The following is a 17,534-nucleotide window of genomic DNA, read 5'->3' as shown; positions in this document are numbered from 1 at the left end:
AGGGCCTTCCTCTGACACCGCCTGGTATAGAGGTCCTGGATGGCAGGGAGCTTTGCCCCTGTGATGTACTGGGCCGTACGCACTACCCTCTGTAGTGCCTTGCGGTCAGAGGCCAAGCAGTTGCCATACCAGGCGGTGATGCAACCAGTCAGGATGCTCTCGATGGTGCAGCTGTAGAATTTTTTGAGGATCTGAGGACCCATGCCAAATCTTTTTAGTCTCCTGAGGGGAATAGGCTTTGTCGTGCCCTCTTCACGACTGTCTTGGTGTGTTTGGACCATGATAGTTCGTTGGTGATGTGGACACCAAGGAACTTGAAGCTCTCAACCTGTTCCACTACAGCCCCGTCGATGAGAATGGGGCGTGCTCAGTCCTCTTTTTTTTCCTGTAGTCCACAATCATCTCCTTTGTCTTGGTCACGTTGAGGGAGAGGTTGTTGTCCTGGCACCACACGGCCAGATCTCTGACCTCCTCCCTATAGGCTGTCTCATCGTTGTCGGTGATCAGGCCTACCACTGTTGTGTCGTCGGCAAACTTAATGATGGTGTTGGAGTCGTGCCTGGCCATGCAGTCATGGGTGAACAGAGAGTACAGGAGGGGACTGAGCACGCACCCCTGAGGGGCCCCCCGTGTTGAGGATCAGTGTGGCAGATGTGTTGTTACCTACCCTTACCACCTGGGGGCGGCCCGTCAGGAAGTCCAGGATCCAGTTGCAGAGGGAGGTGTTTAGTCCCAGGATCCTTAGCTTAGTGATGAGCTTTGAGGGCACTATGGTGTTGAATGCTGAGCTGTAGTCAATGAATAGCATTCTCACGTAGGTGTTCCTCTTGTCCAGGTGGGAAAGGGCAGTGTGGAGTGCGATAGAGATTGCATCATCTGTGGATCTGTTGGGGCGGTATGCAAATTGGAGTGGGTCTAGGGTTTCTGGGATTATGCTGTTGATGTGAGCCATGACCAGTCTTTCAAAGCACTTCATGGCTACAGACGTCAGTGCCACGGGTCGGTAGTCATTTAGGCAGGTTATCTTAGAGTTCTTGGGCACGGGGACTATGGTGGTCTGCTTGAAACATGTTGGTATTACAGACTCAGTCAGGGACATGTTGAAAATGTCAGTGAAGACACTTGCCAGTTGGTCAGCACATGCTCGGAGTACACGTCCTGGTAATCCGTCTGGCCCTGCGGCCTTGTGAATGTTGACCTGCTTAAAAGTCTTACTCACATCGGCTACGGAGAGCGTGATCACATAGTCGTCCGGAACAGCTGGTGCTCTCATGCATGCTTCAGTGTTGCTTGCCTCGAAGCGAGCATAGAAGTGGTTTAGCTCGTCTGGTAGGCTTGTGTCACTGGGCAGCTCGCGGCTGTGCTTCCCTTTGTAGTCTGTAATAGTTTTCAAGCCCTGCCACATCCGACGAGCGTCAGAGCCAGTGTAGTATGATTCAATCTTAGACCTGTATTGACTCTTTGCCTGTTTGATGGTTCGTTGGAGGTCATATCGGGATTTCTTATAAGCGTCCGGGTTAGAGTCCCGTTCCTTGAAAGCGGCAGCTCTACCCTTTAGCTCAGTGCGGATGTTTCCTGTAATCCATGGCTTCTGGTTGGGGTATGTACGTACGGTCACTGTGGGGACGACATCATCGATGCACTTATTGATGAAGCCAGTGACTGATGTGGTGTACTCCTCAATGCTGTCTGAAGAATCCCGAACATGTTCCAGTCTGTGCTAGCAAAACAGTCCTGTAGCTTAGCATCTCGCGTCATCTGACCACTTTTTTATTAGCCGAATCACTGGTGCTTCCTGCTTCAGTTTTTGCTTATAAGCAGGAATCAGGAGGATAGAGTTATGGTCAGATTTGCCAAATGGAGGGCGAGGGAGAGCTTTGTATGCGTCTCTGTGTGTGGAGTAAAGGTGGTCTAGAGTTTTTTCCCCTCTGGTTGCACATTTAACATGCTGGTAGAAATTAGGTAGAACGGATTTAAGTTTCCCTGCATTAAAGTCCCCTGCTACTAGGAGCGCTGCATCAGCTACACTGTATTAGGGCTTGGCAGCACCACTGTATTCATGCTTGGCAGCTACAATGTATTCATGCTTGGCAGCTACACTGTATTCATGCTTGGCAGCTACAATGTATTCATGCTTGGCAGCTACACTGTATTCATGCTTGGCAGCACCACTGTATTCATGCGTGGCAGCTACAATGTATTCATGCTTGGCAGCTACACTGTATTCATGCTTGGCAGCACCACTGTATTCATGCTTGGCAGCTACACTGTATTAGGGCTTGGCAGCACCACTGTATTCATGCTTGGCAGCTACAATGTATTCATGCTTGGCAGCTACACTGTATTCATGCTTGGCAGCTACAATGTATTCATGCTTGGCAGCTACACTGTATTCATGCTTGGCAGCACCACTGTATTCATGCTTGGCAGCTACAATGTATTCATGCTTGGCAGCTACACTGTATTCAGGCTTGGCACCACCACTTTGTTTGGGCTTCGCAGCACCATTTTATCAGTCCTGCTGTATTCAGGCTTGGCAGCACAACTGTATTTAGAGCTGTTGTATTCAGGCTTGGCAGCACCACCGTATTCAGGCTTGGCAGCAGCAATATTTTCAGGCTAGGCAGCACCAATTGTGTTCCTTGAGGGCCGTCGTGGTATCGGCATGAGGGGTAATATACACGGCTGTGACTATAACCAAAGAGAATTCTCTTGGGAGGTAATATGGTCAGCATTTGATTGTGAGGTATTCTAGGTTGGGTGAACAAAAGGACTTGAGTTTCTGTACGTTATCACAATCACAACATGAGTAGTTAATCATGAAACATACACCACCGCCTTTCTTCTTCCCGGGGAGTTCTTTATTCCTGTCTGTCCGATGTACTGAGAACCCAGCTGGCTGTATGGACGGGGACAGTATATCCGTAGAGAGAGCCATGATTCCATGAAACAGAGTATGTTACAGTCCCTGATGTCTCTCTGGAAGGAGATCCTCGCCCTGAGCTCGTCTACTTTATTGTTCAGAGACTGAACATTAGCAAGTAATATACTCAGAAGCGGTAGATGGTGTGCACGCATCCTGAGTCGGACTAGAAGTTCACTCCGAATACCTCTAATCCACCGGCGGTGTCTTGGAGCAGCCTCTGGGATAAGGTCAATTGCCCTGGGGGGTACGAACAAAGGATCCAATTCTGGAAAGTCGTATTCCTGGTCGTAATGCTGGTGAGTTACCACCGCTCTGATATCCAAAAGTTATTTCCGGCTGTATGTAATAACACAAAAAACGTTCTGGGCTAATAATGTAAGAAACAACACACACAAAAAAACAAAATACTGCAAAGTTGCTTAGGAGCTAGAAGCAGAGCTGCCATGTCTGTTGCTGAGGAGCTAGAAGCAGAGCTGCCATGTCTGTTGCTCAGGAGCTAGAAGCAGAGCTGCCATGTCTGTTGCTCAGGAGCTAGAAGCAGAGCTGCCATGTCTGTTGCTGAGGAGCTAGAAGCAGAGCTGCCATGTCTGTTGCTCAGGAGCTAGAAGCAGAGCTGCCATGTCTGTTGCTGAGGAGCTAGAAGCAGAGCTGCCATGTCTGTTGCTAGGAGCTAGAAGCAGAGCTGCCATGTCTGTTGCTGAGGAGCTAGAAGCAGAGCTGCCATGTCTGTTGCTGAGGAGCTAGAAGCAGAGCTGCCATGTCTGCTGCTGAGGAGCTAGAAGCAGAGCTGCCATGTCTGTTGCTTAGGAGCTAGAAGCAGAGCTGCCATGTCTGTTGCTGAGGAGCTAGAAGCAGAGCTGCCATGTCTGTTGCTGAGGAGCTAGAAGCAGAGCTGCCATGTCTGCTGCTTAGGAGCTAGAAGCAGAGCTGCCATGTCTGTCGGTGCCATCTTGCCACAATGACTGAGAGGAGGTCCTGTTGTCATTGTGCAGGCTGTTGGCCAATAGAACGTCCCTCCAGGTCATAAAGGATAACCAGGAAGTAAAGGGAAGACACCAATAGACTCCATTAGACTCCATTAGACACCATTAGACACCATTAGACACCACTAGACTCCATTAGACTCCACTAGACTCCACTAGACTCCACTAGACTCCATTAGGCACCATTAGACTTCATTAGACACCGCTAGACTCCACTAGACTCCATTAGGCACCATTAGACTCCATTAAATACCAATAGACTCCATTAGACACCAATAGACTCCATTAGACACCAATAGACTCCACTAGACTCCATTAGACTCCATTAGACACCATTAGACTCCACTAGACTCCATTAGACTCTATTTGACTCCATTAGACACCATTAGACTTCATTAGACACCAATAGACTACATTAGACTACATTAGACTCCATTAGACTCCATTAGACTCCACTAGACTCCATTAGACTCCATTAAACACAATTAGACTCCATTAGACTCCACTAGACTCCATTAAACACCAATAGACTCCATTAGACACCAATAGACTCCATTAGACTACATTAGACTCCATTAGACTCCACTAGACTCCACTAGACTCCACTAGACTCCATTAGACTCCACTAGACTCCACTAGACTCCACTAGACTCCATTAGACTCCATTAGACTACATTAGACTCCATTAGACTCCACTAGATTCCATTAGACTCCACTATACTATATTCGACTCCATTAGACTCCATTAGACTCCACTAGACTATTTTCGACTCCATTAGACTCCATTAGACTCCATTAGACTCCATTAGACTCCACTAGACTATATTCGACTCCATTCGACTCCATTATACTCCACTAGACTCCACTAGACTCCACTAGACTCCACTAGACTTCATTAGACTCCATTAGACTCCACTAGACTCCATTAGACTCCACTAGACTATATTCGACTCCATTAGACTCCATTAGACTCCACTAGACTCCATTAGACTCCACTAGACTCCATTAGACTCCATTAGACTCCATTAGACTCCACTAGACTCCATTAGACTCCATTCGACTCTCTTCGACTCCACTAGACTCCATTAGACTCCATTAGACTCTATTATACTCTATTAGACTCTATTAGACTCCTTTAAACACCCAGCCAGTGTAATAATGTTCTCCTCTGTAAGTCAATCAAACAGGCAAAACGTCAGTACAGAGACAAAGTGGAGTTTCAATTCAACGGCTCAGACACGATACATATGTGGCAGGGACTCCAGACAATTACTGATTATAAAGGGAAAACCATCCACGTCGCAGACACCGACGTCCCGCTCCCAGACAAGCTAAACACCTTCTTCGCCCACTTTGAGGATAACAAGGACTGTGAGCTCTCATTGACTGTGAGCTCTCATTCTCTGTGGCCGAAGTGAGTAAGACGTTTAAGCGTGTTAACCCTCGCAAGGCTGCCGGCCCAGACGGCATCCCTAGCCGCGTCCTCAGAGCATGCACAGACAAGCTGGCTGGAGTGTTTACAGACATATTCAATCTCTCCCTATCCCAGTCTGCCATTCCCACCTGCTTCAAGATGTCCACCGTTGTTCCTCTACCCAAGAAAGCAAAGATAACCAACCTAAATTACTACGACATGGACAACATACAACTGACGGGATATACGCTACATCGGCAGGATAGAACGGCTGACTCCGGTAAGACAAGGGGTGGCGGTCTGTGTATATTTGTAAACAACAGCTGGTGCACAAAATCAAATACTAAGGAAGTCTCGAGGTTTTGTTCGCCTGAGGTAGAGTATCTTATGATAAGCTGTAGACCACACTATTTACCAAGAGAGTTTTCATCTATATTTTTCATAGCTGTCTATTTACCACCACAAACCAATGCTGGCATTACGATTGCACTCAATGAGCTGTATAAGGCCATATGCAGACAGGAAAACGCTCATCCAGAGGCAGCGCTCCTAGTGGCCGGGGACTTTAATGCAGGGAAACTTAAATCCGTTCTACCTCATTTCTACCAGCATGTTAAATGTGCAACCAGAGGGGAAAAAAACTCTAGACCACCTTTACTCCACACACAGAGACGAGTACAAAGCTCTCCCTCGCCATCCATTTGGCAAATCTGACCATAACTCTATCCTCCTGATTCCTGCTTACAAGCAAAAACTAAAGCAGGAAGCACCAGTAACTCGGTTAATAAAAAAGTGGTCAGATGACGCAAATGCTAAGCTACAGGACTGTTTTGCTAGCACAGACTGGAACATGTTCCGGTATTCTTCAGATAGCATTGAGGAGTACACCACATCAGTCACTGGCTTCATCAATAAGTGCATCAATGACGTCATCCCCACAGTGACCGTACGTACATACCCCAACCAGAAGCCATGGATTTCAGGCAACATCCGCACTGAGCTAAAGGGTAGAGCTGCCGCTTTCAAGGAGCGGGACTCTAACCTGGACGCTTATAAGAAATCCCGCTCTGCCCTCCGACGAATCATCAAAGAGGCAAAGAGTCAATACAGGACTAAGATTGAATCGTACTACACCGGCTCTGACGCTCGTCGGATGTGGCAGGGCTTGAAAACTATTACAGACTACAAAGGGAAGCACAGCCGCGAGCTGCCCAGTGACACAAGCCTACCAGACGAGCTAAATCACTTCTATGCTCGCTTCGAGGCAAGCAACACTGAAGCATGCATGAGAGCATCAGCTGTTCCGGATGACTATGTGATCACGCTCTCCGTAGCCGATGTGAGTAAGACTTTTAAGCAGGTCAACATTCACATGGCCGCAGGGCCAGACGGATTACCAGGACGTGTACTCCGAGCATGTGCTGACCAACTGGCAAGTGTCTTCACTGACATTTTCAACATGTCCCTGACTGAGTCTGTAATACCAACATGTTTCAAGCAGACCACCATAGTCCCCGTGCCCAAGGACACTAAGATAACCTGCCTAAATGACTACCGACCCATAGCACTGACGTCTGTAGCCATGAAGTGCTTTGAAAGGCTGGTCATGGCTCACATCAACACCATTATCCCAGAAACCCTAGACCCACTCCAATTTGCATACCGCCCCAACAGATCCAGGCAGGTAGCTTAGTGGTTAAGAGCGTTGTGCCAGTAACCGAAAGGTCGCTGGTTCTAATCCCCAAGCCGACTAGGTGAAAAATCTGTCGATGTGCCCTTGAGCAAGGCACTTAACCCTAATTGCTCCTGTAAGTCGCTCTGGATAAGAGCGTCTGCTAAATGACCAATTATTTATATCCAGAGATGATGCAATCTCTATTGCACTCCACACTGCCCTTTCCCACCTGGACAAGAGGAACACCTACGTGAGAATGCTATTCATTGACTACAGCTCAGCGTTCAACACCATAGTGCCCTCAAAGCTCATCACTAAGCTAAGTATCCTGGGACTAAACACCTCCCTCTGCAACTGGATCCTGGACTTCCTGACGGGCCGCCCCCAGGTGGTAAGGTTAGGTAACAACACATCTGCCACGCTGATCCTCAACACGGGGGCCCCTCAGGGGTGCGTGCTCAGTCCCCTCCTGTACTCCCTGTTCACCCATGACTGCATGGCCAGGCACGACTCCAACACCATCATTAAGTTTGCCGACGACACAACAGTGGTAGGCCTGATCACCGACAACAATGAGACAGCCTATAGGGAGGAGGTCAGAGACCTGGCCGTGTGGTGCCAGGATAACAACCTCTCCCTCAACGTGACCAAGACAAAGGAGATGATTGTGGACTACAGGAAAAAAAAGAGGACTGAGCACGCCCCCATTCTCATCGACGGGGCTGTATTGGAACAGATTGAGAGCTTCAAGTTCCTTGGTGTCCAAATCACTAACAAACTATCATGGTCCAAACACACCAAGACAGTCGTGAAGAGGGCACGACAACGCCTATTTCCCCTCAGGAGACTGAAAAGATTTGGCATGGGTTCTCAGATCCTCAAAAAGTTATACAGCGGCACCATCGAGAGTATCCTGACTGGTTGCATCACCGCCTGGTATGGCAACTGCTCGGCCTCCGACCGCAAGGCGCTACAGAGGGTAGTGTGTACGGCCCAGTACATCACTGGGGCCAAGCTTTCTGCCATCCAGGACCTCTATACCAGGCGGTGTCAGAGGAAGGCCCTAAAAATTGCCAAAGACTCCAGCCTCCATAGTCATAGACTGTTCTCTCTGCTACCGCACAGCAGGCGGTACCGGAGCGCCAAGTCACACCTTTATTATCTATGTAGTCACTTTACCCCGACCTACATATTACCTCAATTACCTCCACTAACATGTACCCCCGCACATTGACTCGGGACCGGTACCCCCTGGATATAGCCTGGTTATTACCTTGACTAACCTGTACCCCCGCACATTGACTCGGGACCGGTACCCCCTGTATATAGCCTCCTTATTTTATTGTTGCTCTTTTATTTTGTACTTTATTTTGTACATATTTTTCTTAACTCTTATTTTTCTTAAAACTGCATTGTTGGTTAAGAGCTTGTAAGTAAGCATTTCACTGTAAGGTTGTATTCGGAGCATGTGAGGATAAGGGGACCCCATGCAAACCTGCTGATTAGAAGGTCCTGTGTAGATTGTATTTTCAACCAGCAACTATCAGGAAATAAGACTGATCAATAAAAAAAATCAACACAACTATGACTTGAACTACCTCTGTCTTTCCTAACTCCCTCCCTATCTTTCATTTCCTTTTGCGTGTCGGTGTGATTTAATTGATTTCTGTTGGATGGAGTCTTAAGTAAATCAATACGTCTGAAGCGTTGCTATGTAGCGTTGCTATGTATCGTTGCTAAGTATCGTTGCTATGTAGCGTTGCTATGTAGCGTTGCTATGTAGCGTTGCTAAGTATTGTATCTATTAAAGGTGTCATTTCCTTCCTGTCTCTTCATCAAACCCCACTAATCCTGATCTACACGTTAAAACATCTTCATCAAACCCCACTAATCCTGATCTACATGTTGAAACCTCTTCATAAAACCTCACTAATCCTGATCTACATGTTAAAACCTCTTCATCAAACCTCACTAATCCTGATCTACACGTTGAAACCTCTTCATCAAACCTCAGTAATCCTGATCTACACGTTAAAACATCTTCATCAAACCTAACTAATCCTGATCTACACGTTAAAACATCTTCATCAAACCTCACTAATCCTGATCTACATGTTGAAACCTCTTCATCAAACCTCAGTAATCCTGATCTACACGTTAAAACATCTTCATCAAACCTAACTAATCCTGATCTACACGTTAAAACATCTTCATCAAACCTCAGTAATCCTGATCTACATGTTGAAACCTCTTCATCAAACCTCAGTAATCCTGATCTACATGTTGAAACCTCTTCATCAAACCTCACTAATCCTGATCTACATGTTGAAACCTCTTCATCAAACCTCACTAATCCTGATCTACATGTTGAAACCTCTTCATCAAACCTCACTAATCCTGATCTACATGTTGAAACCTCTTCATCAAACCTCACTAATCCTGATCTACATGTTGAAACCTCTTCATCAAACCTCACTAATCCTGATCTACATGTTGAAACCTCGGCCAATCTCTGATGCCTTTCAACAAGCTAGAGACATTAAATTGGGACTTTTTACAAGACTTACTGAATAAATTAACAAGGCAGTACTAAAACTGCTACAAAACATTTACATAGTGTGTTCAATGAATATGCAATGGCAAGTGAAAAGGTATGCTACTGTGAACCCTGTGAATTAGCATAACTCCTTCCAGCATGTTCTTAAATAATGCTCTCATTTGCACATTATTGAGTTGGCTAATTCTAACTTCAGTCAGGCAATCTCTAGTAATTAAGACTCAAGGTTTCATTTTTAATGAAGTTTATGTTACATCCATCCTGACAGTAACAAGGAGGCTCCTAATAATTAAATTGACCAACCAGTTAGAGGGGTAATACCTCCTGGGGAGATATGACATGACTCATTATTAATTCAATATGGATATGCTCATTTAACTACTGTCCTGCTGCTGTGCAGAATGCTGTCTCTGACTAGGGGTGGGTCCCAAATGACACCCTATTCCCTATATAGTGCACTACTTTAGACCAGAGCTCTATTGGAAACAGGGTACCATTTGGGAGGCATCCTTGAATGTGTCAGTTTAGTTTTGTGTTAGATGAATCATGTTGACACCTATGATGAAATGCTTTTTATTGGTGTGTCTTTATTGGTCTGTACTACATGAGTTTGTTTAGGGCCTGGAGAAGTTCATAGACGGGGTTTAGGGACGTTATCTTTATTGGTCTGTACTACATGAGTGTGTTTAGGGCCTGGAGAAGTTCATAGACGGGGTTTAGGGACGTTATTTTCACAGCAGAGGATTGAGTTGCATAATATAACATAGACGAGTTAGGGCATTCCCTCTCAGTAAAGTTGTTTACAAAACACTTGCATGTGTTAAACACTTTGATAATGGATAAGGAAAACACCTTTAATAATGGATAATGAAAACTAGGGCCGCAATCCCCCCATTCTAAAATTGTAGCAACAACAAAACAAAAAGAGCCATTGGTGTGCGTTAGGACCATGCGGACACCTCAGAGTGGTCGGGTAGGCAGTTTGGCTGTTTTAGTCGGCTGGATTTAGGATCTCGCTGACACCACATAGCGTGCAGAAAGGCTTCTGAAAGGCTGCCTTATAGGACGGTGCTGCTCTCTGCAGCTGCTGTCTGTGTATGTTGTGCTTTTTTCCAAGTTGTAAAAGCAAGCAAATCAGAAACGGGCTACTTTTTATTTGACTGATGTAGCTGGCAAGGTAACTGCTGTTTGACTTAACTTTTTTTTAATTCCTAGTGCTGAGCTAGTAGTGTAACTGACATGTAATGTTAGCTAATGTTTCATCCCCTCTCGACTGAAGTTTTGTCTGAAGAGAATGAACTAGCTAGCTATCTAGCTTGTAGCTACCAAAGCCAGTTCAGCTCTACATTAAAAAACAACAACGTTTTAGTCATTTAGCAGACGCTCTTATCCAGAGCGACTTACAGTTAGTGACTGTATACTTTTTCATACTGGCCCCCCGTGGGAAACGAACCCACAACCCTGGCGTTGCAAGCGCCATGCTCTCCCAACTGAGCTACAGGGGACTCTATCCTCTAGCTATCTGTCAGGTAGCAGTATCTAACAGCTGTTGTGTGTATGGAAATGTTTTGCATCTTCTTTGTCCAGTTTCAACAGAAGTAAATTAACTTGGCTAGTTTTCGCCAGTTGCTGTACCATTAGAGCTAGCGAAAAATTTTAGCTAGCTAGCTCACAAACGTTTCTCAATTTACATTTACATTTAAGTAATTTAGCAGACGCTCTTATCCAGAGCGACTTACAAATTGGTGCCTTCAACTTAGGATGGCCAGTGGGACAACCACCACTGGGGGAGGGGGGGTGTGGAAGGATTACTGTTAGACTATTCCAGGTATTCCTTAAAGAGGTGGGGTTTCAAGTGTCTCCGGAAGGTGGTGAGTGACTCTGCTGTCCTGGTGTCGTGGGGGAGCTTGTTCCACCATTGGGGTGCCAGAGCAGCGAATAGCTTTGACTGAGCTGAGCGGGAACTGTGCTTCCGTAGAGGTAGGGGGGCTAGCAGGCCAGAGGTGGATGGACGTAGTGCCCTCGTTTGGGTGTAGGGTCTGATCAGAGCCTGAAGGTAAGGAGGTGCCATTCCCCTCACAGCTCCGTAGGCAAGCACCATGGTTTTGTAGTAGATATGAGATTCAACTGAAGCCAGTGGAGTGTGCGGAGGAGCGGGGTGACGTGAGAGAACTTGGGAAGGTTGAACACCAGACGGGCTGCAGCATTCTGGATAAGATGTAGGGGTTTAATGGCACAGGCAGGGAGCCCAGCCAACAGTGAGTTGCAATAATCCAGACGGGAGATGACAAAAGCCTGGATTAGGACCTGTGCCACTTTCTGTGTAAGGTAGGGTCATACTCTGTGAATGTTGTAGAGCATGAACCTGCAGGATCAGGTCACCGCTTTGATGTTAGCGGAGAACGACAAGGTGTTGTCCAGGGTCACGCCAAGGTTCTTTGCACTCTGGGAGGAGGACACAATGGAGTTGTCAACTGTGATGGCGAAATCATGGAGTAGTCCAACAGATCTCCAGCGGAGAAAGGCCACGAAGAAACAACGCGCGACCAACAGATGTGTAGTCCAAAGGAAGAAATTAGTGGATCTGATCCTGGTTCAACTTGAAACAAGGCTACAAAGCACACTTTTAACTACAACAAAACAAACTGAGTAAATAAGCTTCATTCGCACCACCATCACAACCCACTTTTGCACAGCTGATGCTGGCTATTTAATAGGGAATTCAATGGGAAGTGCCCCATCGGCAAGAGAAGCACTGAGACGGTTCAGACAAATTCAGGGCCGTCACAACATGTAAGTATTGAAAGTACCAAATCAGGATGTTATGTCCGTTTGTAACATATGATCATAGAAAGTCAGGTTCTAAACCCAAAAGTCAGTGAACCATGTCTAGATGGCCTATATAATAACCAAATGGTATACTGTGGGGAGAACAAGTATTTGATACACTGCCGATTTTGCAGGTTTTCCTACTTACAAAGCATGTAGAGGTCTGTAATTTTTATCATAGGTACACTTCAAATGTGAGAGACGGAATCTAAAACAAAAATCCAGAAAATCACATTGTATGTATTTGATACATCAGAAAAGCAGAACTTAATATTTGGTACCTTTGTTTGCAATTACAGAGATCATACGTTTCCTGTAGGTCTTGACCAGGTTTGCACACACTGCAGCAGGGATTTTGGCCCACTCCTCCATACAGACCTTCTCCAGATCCTTCAGGTTTCGGGGCTGTCGCTGGGCAATACGGACTTTCAGTTCCCTCCAAAGATTTTCTATTGGGTGGTGCTATAGGTGTGGTATATATTGACTGGTTCTGTAGGTGTGGTATATAGTGACTGGTTCTGTAGGTGTGGTGCTGTAGGTGTGGTATATAGTGACTGGTTCTGTAGGTGTGGTATATAGTGACTGGTTCTGTAGGTGTGGTTCTGTAGGTGTGGTATATAGTGACTGGTTCTGTAGGTGTGGTATATAGTGACTGGATCTGTAGGTGTGGTATATAGTGACTGGTTCTGTAGGTGTGGTTCTGTAGGTGTGGTATATAGTGACTGGTTCTGTAGGTGTGGTATATAGTGACTGGTTCTGTAGGTGTGGTATATAGTGACTGGTTCTGTAGTTGTGGTATATAGTGACTGGTTCTGTAGGTGTGGTTCTGTAGGTGTGGTATATAGTGACTGGTTCTGTAGGTGTGGTATATAGTGACTGGTTCTGTAGGTGTGGTATATAGTGACTGGTTCTCTAGGTGTGGTTCTGTAGGTGTGGTATATAGTGACTGGTTCTGTAGGTGTGGTATATAGTGACTGGTGCTGTAGGTGTGGTATATAGTGACTGGTTCTGTAGGTGTGGTTCTGTAGGTGTGGTATATAGTGACTGGTTCTGTAGGTGTGGTATATAGTGACTGGTGCTGTAGGTGTGGTATATAGTGACTGGTTCTGTAGGTGTGGTATATAGTGACTGGTTCTCTAGGTGTGGTTCTGTAGGTGTGGTATATAGTGACTGGTTCTGTAGGTGTGGTATATAGTGACTGGTGCTGTAGGTGTGGTATATAGTGACTGGTTCTGTAGGTGTGGTTCTGTAGGTGTGGTATTTAGTGACTGGTTCTGTAGGTGTGGTATATAGTGACTGGTGCTGTAGGTGTGGTATATAGTGACTGGTTCTGTAGGTGTGGTATATAGTGACTGGTGCTGTAGGTGTGGTATATAGTGACTGGTTCTGTAGGTGTGGTATATAGTGACTGGTGCTGTAGGTGTGGTATATAGTGACTGGTTCTGTAGGTGTGGTATATAGTGACTGGTACTGTAGGTGTGGTATATAGTGACTGGTTCTGTAGGTGTGGTGCTGTAGGTGTGGTATATAGTGACTGGTTCTGTAGGTGTGGTATATAGTGACTGGTGCTGTAGGTGTGGTATATAGTGACTGGTTCTGTAGGTGTGGTATATAGTGACTGGTTCTGTAGGTGTGGTATATAGTGACTGGTTCTGTAGGTGTGGTATATCATATTGCATGTATTATCTCTATTTCCCATGGTGGTTCTGTCATCATATCGTATGTATTATCTCAATTTCCCATGGTTGTTCTGTCATCATATTGTATATGTATTATCTCTATTTCCCATGGTGGTTCTGTCATCATATTGTATGTATTATATATTTCCCATGGTGGTTCTGTCATCATATTGTATATGTATTATCTCTATTTCCCATGGTGGTTCTGTCATCATATTGTATGTATTATATATTTCCCATGGTGGTTCTGTCATCATATTGTATATGTATTATCTCTATTTCCCATTGTGGTTCTGTCATCATATTGTAGGTATTATCTCTATTTCCCATGGTGGTTCTGTCATCATATTGTATGTATTATATATTTCCCATGGTGGTTCTGTCATCATATTGTAGGTATTATCTCTATTTCCCATGGTGGTTCTGTCATCATATTGTATGTATTATCTCTATTTCCCATGGTGGTTCTGTCATCATATTGTATGTATTATATATTTCCCATGGTGGTTCTGTCATCATATTGTAGGTATTATCTCTATTTCCCATGGTGGTTCTGTCATCATATTGTAGGGTCTGGGTGGCAGCCGCATACCCCGAGTTGATTCAGGCTGACAATATTGTGTGGCTATCATTTGCTGCTTTACAATGAATGGAATCGGTCCTCTTTTAACAACATTTGTTTCCTATTGTGAATCTCAGCAGGAGCGGAGTGATGACGTGTGATAGTGACAGTTGGATTCTCTTCTTCATCCGCGTGACCCGGCCTTTGTCCCGTGCGGCCCTGGGAATGTTCCGCCTCTCTACTCGACCAAGAGATACTTCAGAACGGCCCTTTGTCTTCCATCCTTTTTAGGCTCTAGGCTCCCAGATATATTACTATACTATAAAGGACACTTCAGACTAGGGCTCGGTTTGGCTTAGCTCAACCTTTGTCCGTATAAATGACTAAAGCATCTCACACATTCCAGTTGATCTACTGCCGCTTGAACCAAGGAGTTTGGGAGCAGCGAGAAAAGGCAAAGTGATCCTTTCAGAGACAGAGTCATGGTGGCATTTTCATTGAGGCTGAAACTACAATAGATAGGCCAAAGTTACCATATTGTAGAGCGGGGAAGTGCCACACATCTTCACAGAGCGCTAATAAGCACTGCTCCTTCCAGCTCAGATCAGTTGGTTAACATCAGGATCATTCACAGCTGGATGGGGTTGGGGTGGAGATACACTATATATACAAAAGTATGTGGACACCCCTTCAAATTAGTGGATTCGGCTATCTCCATAGACAAACATTGGCAGTAGAATGGCCTTACTGAAGAGCTCAGTGACTTTCAACGTGGCACCGTCATAGGATGCTACCTTTCCAACAAGTCAGTTCGTCAAATTTCTGCCCTGCTAGAGCTGCCCCGGTCAACTGTAAGTGCTGTTATTGTGAAGTGGAAACGTCTAGGATCAACAATGGCCCAGCCGCGAAGTGGTAGGCCACACAAGCTCACAGAATGAGACCGCCGAGTGCTGAAGCGCGTAGCGCGTAGATTGTCTGTCCTGGTTGCAACACTCACTACCGAGTTCCAAACTGCCTCGGGAAGCAACTTCAGCACAATAACTGTGCACAGAACGAGGTCCATACAGAAATGGCTTGTCGAGATCGGTGTGGAAGAACTTGACTGGCCTGCACAGATCCCTGACCTCAACCCCATCAAACAGCTTTGGGATGAATTGGAACGCCGACTGCGAGCCAGGCCTAATCGCCCAACATCAGTGCCCGACCTCACTAATGCTCTTGTGGCTGAATGGAAGCAAGTCCCCGCAGCAATGTTCCAACATCTAGTGGAAAGCCTTCCCAGAAGAGTGGAGGCTGTTATAGCAGCAAAGGGGGGACCAACTCCATATCAATGCCCAGGATTTTGGAATGAGATGTTTGACGAGCAGGTGTCCACATACTTTTTGTCATGTAGTGTATGTGGTGTGGTTGGGGTGGAGTTATGTGGTCTGATTGGGGTGGAGTTATGTGGTCTGATTGGGGTGGAGTTATGTGGTCTGATTGGGGTGGAGTTATGTGGTCTGATTGGGGTGGAGTTATGTGGTCTGATTGGGGTGGAGTTATGTGGTCTGATTGGGGTGGAGTTATGTGGTCTGATTGGGGTGGAGTTATGTGGTCTGATTGGGGGTGGAGTTATGTGGTCTGATTGGGGTGGAGTTATGTGGTCTGATTGGGGTGGAGTTATGTGGTCTGATTGGGGTGGAGTTATGTGGTCTGATTGGGGTGGAGTTATGTGGTCTGATTGGGGTGGAGTTATGTGGTCTGATTGGGGTGGAGTTATGTGGTCTGATTGGGGTGGAGTTATGTGGTCTGATTGGGGGTGGAGTTATGTGGTCTGATTGGGGTGGAGTTATGTGGTCTGATTGGGGTGGAGTTATGTGGTCTGATTGGGGTGGAGTTATGTGGTCTGATTGGGGTGGAGTTATGTGGTCTGATTGGGGTGGAGTTATGTGGTCTGATTGGGGTGGAGTTATGTGGTCTGATTGGGGTGGAGTTATGTGGTCTGATTGGGGTGGAGTTATGTGGTCTGATTGGGGTGGAGTTATGTGGTCTGATTGGGGTGGAGTTATGTGGTCTGATTGGGGTGGAGTTATGTGGTCTGATTGGGGTGGAGTTATGTGGTCTGATTGGGGTGGAGTTATGTGGTCTGATTGGGGTGGAGTTATGTGGTCTGATTGGGGTGGAGTTATGTGGTCTGATTGGGGTGGAGTTATGTGGTCTGATTGGGGTGGAGTTATGTGGTCTGATTGGGGGTGGAGTTATGTGGTCTGATTGGGGTGGAGTTATGTGGTCTGATTGGGGTGGAGTTATGTGGTCTGATTGGGGTGGAGTTATGTGGTCTGATTGGGGTGGAGTTATGTGGTCTGATTGGGGTGGAGTTATGTGGTCTGATTGGGGTGGAGTTATGTGGTCTGATTGGGGTGGAGTTATGTGGTCTGATTGGGGTGGAGTTATGTGGTCTGATTGGGGTGGAGTTATGTGGTCTGATTGGGGTGGAGTTATGTGGTCTGATTGGGGTGGAGTTATGTGGTCTGATTGGGGTGGAGTTATGTGGTCTGATTGGGGTGGAGTTATGTGGTCTGATTGGGGTGGAGTTATGTGGTCTGATTGGGGTGGAGTTATGTGGTCTGATTGGGGTGGAGTTATGTGGTCTGATTGGGGTGGAGTTATGTGGTCTGATTGGGGTGGAGTTATGTGGTCTGATTGGGGTGGAGTTATGTGGTCTGATTGGGGTGGAGTTATGTGGTCTGATTGGGGTGGAGTTATGTGGTCTGATTGGGGGTGGAGTTATGTGGTCTGATTGGGGTGGAGTTATGTGGTCTGATTGGGGTGGAGTTATGTGGTCTGATTGGGGTGGAGTTATGTGGTCTGATTGGGGTGGAGTTATGTGGTCTGATTGGGGTGGAGTTATGTGGTCTGATTGGGGTGGA

The sequence above is a fragment of the Coregonus clupeaformis genome, unplaced genomic scaffold (assembly GCF_020615455.1).
Source record: "Coregonus clupeaformis isolate EN_2021a unplaced genomic scaffold, ASM2061545v1 scaf0051, whole genome shotgun sequence".
NCBI lineage: Eukaryota > Metazoa > Chordata > Actinopteri > Salmoniformes > Salmonidae > Coregonus > Coregonus clupeaformis.
Note: the sequence above shows the minus strand (reverse complement) of the source record.